This window comes from Cherax quadricarinatus, chromosome 61, assembly GCF_038502225.1.
Source record: "Cherax quadricarinatus isolate ZL_2023a chromosome 61, ASM3850222v1, whole genome shotgun sequence".
In the NCBI taxonomy this organism is placed as follows: Eukaryota; Metazoa; Arthropoda; class Malacostraca; order Decapoda; family Parastacidae; genus Cherax; species Cherax quadricarinatus.
The window spans coordinates 2,442,692-2,445,777 of NC_091352.1; positions in this window are offsets into that span (position 1 = coordinate 2,442,692).

The following is a 3,086-nucleotide window of genomic DNA, read 5'->3' on the forward strand; positions in this document are numbered from 1 at the left end:
TATGTTCCCACTGTGTAACGTTATGTTCCCACTGTGTAACGTTATGTTTCCACTGTGTAACGTTATGTTCCCACTGTGTAACGTTATGTTCCCACTGTGTAACGTTGTGTTCCCACTGTGTAACGTTGTTTCCACTCTGTAACGTTATGTTCCCACTGTGTAAAGTTATGTTCCCACTGTGTAACGTTGTGTTCCCACTGTGTAACGTTGTGTTTCCACTGTGTAACGTTGTGTTCCCACTGTGTAACGTTATTTTCCCACTGTGTAACGTTGTGTTTCCACTGTGTAACGTTATGTTCCCACTGTGTAAGGTTGTGTTTCCACTGTGTAACGTTGTGTTCCCACTGTGTAACGTTATGTTCCCACTGTGTAACGTTGTGTTTCCACTGTGTAACGTTATGTTCCCACTGTGTAACGTTGTGTTTCCACTGTGTAACGTTGTGTTCCCACTGTGTAACGTTATGTTCCCACTGTGTAAGGTTGTGTTTCCACTGTGTAACGTTATGTTCCCGCTGTGTAACGTTATGTTCCCACTGTGTAACGTTGTGTTCCCACTGTGTAACGTTGTGTTCCCACTGTGTAACGTTATGTTCCCACTGTGTAACGTTGTGTTTCCACTGTGTAACGTTGTGTTCCCACTGTGTAAGGTTGTGTTCCCACTGTGTAACGTTATGTTCCCGCTGTGTAACGTTATGTTTCCACTGTGTAACGTTATGTTTCCACTGTGTAACGTTATGTTCCCACTGTGTAACGTTATGTTCCCGCTGTGTAACGTTATGTTTCCACTGTGTAAGGTTGTGTTCCCACTGTGTAACGTTGTGTTCCCACTGTGTAACGTTATGTTCCCACTGTGTAACGTTATGTTCCCACTGTGTAACGTTGTGTTCCCACTGTGTAACGTTGTGTTTCCACTGTGTAACGTTGTCTTCCCACTGTGTAACGTTGTGTTTCCACTGTGTAACGTTGTGTTTCCACTGTGTAACGTTGTCTTCCCACTGTGTAACGTTGTGTTTCCACTGTGTAACGTTGTGTTTCCACTGTGTAACGTTGTGTTCCCACTGTGTAACGTTGTGTTCCCACTGTGTAACGTTGTGTTTCCACTGTGTAACGTTATGTTCCCACTGTGTAACGTTATGTTTCCACTGTGTAACGTTATGTTTCCACTGTGTAACGTTGTGTTCCCACTGTGTAACGTTATGTTCCCACTGTGTAACGTTATGTTCCCACTGTGTAACGTTATGTTCCCACTGTGTAACGTTATGTTTCCACTGTGTAACGTTGTGTTCCCACTGTGTAACGTTATGTTCCCACTGTGTAACGTTGTGTTTCCACTGTGTAACGTTATGTTCCCACTGTGTAACGTTATGTTCCCACTGTGTAACGTTGTGTTCCCACTGTGTAACGTTATGTTCCCACTGTGTAACGTTGTGTTCCCACTGTGTAACGTTATGTTCCCACTGTGTAACGTTGTGTTTCCACTGTGTAACGTTATGTTTCCACTGTGTAACGTTATGTTCCCACTGTGTAACGTTATGTTCCCACTGTGTAACGTTATGTTTCCACTGTGTAACGTTGTGTTCCCACTGTGTAACGTTGTGTTCCCACTGTATAACCATCACATAGACCAGGGCAGCAGCACACTGTTGATGTCTCCAACTTTTAATCAATTAGACACATGTACAACACTTGGGTGTCGTATCGCCACACAGCGGCTTCATCAGTCCTATACGAAGAATGATGAAAATCAGAAGGAGTTTGAGGTAGTCAGTCCCTCAACCTTGAGTCGATGTAATCAGTCGATCAATCTTGAAAAGATTGATCGACTGATTACATAGACATGTCGGTTCTCTGAACCATTTACGCAGACATCCATCTTTTGCTGGATTAGAGACAAAAGTCTCCTCTCTCTCTCTCTCTCTCTCTCTCTCTCTCTCTCTCTCTCTCTCTCTCTCTCTCTCTCTCTCTCTCTCTCTCTCTCTCTCCTTCATCACCCACCTTACCACTCTCTCTCCCTCCTATTATTCCTTCCTTCCCCCTCTCTCCATACCTTCCTTCTCTAGCAGTCTCTCTCCTATATAAAGCACACACCAGTCTATATTACCAGCCATCGTGTCACAGACCATGCTAATTTACACCCAGACGTCACCACCTGATATAGCATTGGTGGGGGTTGCGGGGAGGGGTGATGAGGGGGAGGGGAGATGAGGGGAAGGGGTAGAAGACGGGTAAATGAAGTAAGGGACGATACATGGAGGGAAGATGAGATTAAGAATTGTGAGAGAGAGAGAGAGAGAGAGAGAGAGAGAGAGAGAGAGAGAGGAGGGAAGTAGTCGTCTCCATGCACAGTAATTACTGACTAATTCTTGACCCCTCTAGCACCTAGCTCCTAGCACCTCTTCCCTAGCTCCTAGCACACCCCTTCCCAGCTCCTACCCTCATAGGGCCACCAATCTCCTAGCAACTTCCTAGCAGCCTCCTAGCAGCCTCCTAGCAGTCTTCTAGCAGCCTCCTAGCAGCCTCTTAGCAACCTCCTAGCAGCCTCCTAGCAGCCTCCTAGCAGCCTCCTAGCAACCTCCTAGCAGCTTCCTAGCAACCTCCTAGCAGCCTCCTAGCAGCCTCCTAGCAACCTCCTAGCAGTCTTCTAGCAGGCTCCTAGCAGCCTCCTAGCAACCTCCTAGCAGCCTCCTAGCAGCCTCCTAGCAGCCTCCTAGCAAGCTCCTAGCAACCTCCTAGCATCCTCCTATCAACCTCCTAGCAGCCTCCTAGCAGCCTCCTAGCAGCCTCTTAGCAACCTTCTAGCAGCTTCCTAGCAGCCTCCTAGCAGCCTCCTAGCAGCTTCCTAGCAGCCTCCTAGCAGCCTCCTAGCAGCCTCCTAGCAGCCTCCTAGCAGCCTCCTAGCAGCCTCCTAGCAGCCTCCTAGCAGCTTCCTAGCAGCCTCCTAGCAGCCTCCTAGCAGCCTCCTAGCAGCTTCCTAGCAGCCTCCTAGCAGCCTCCTAGCAGCCTCCTAGCAGCTTCCTAGCAGCCTCCTAGCAGCCTCCTAGCAGCCTCCTAGCAGCTTCCTAGCAGCCTCCTAGCAGCCTCCTAGC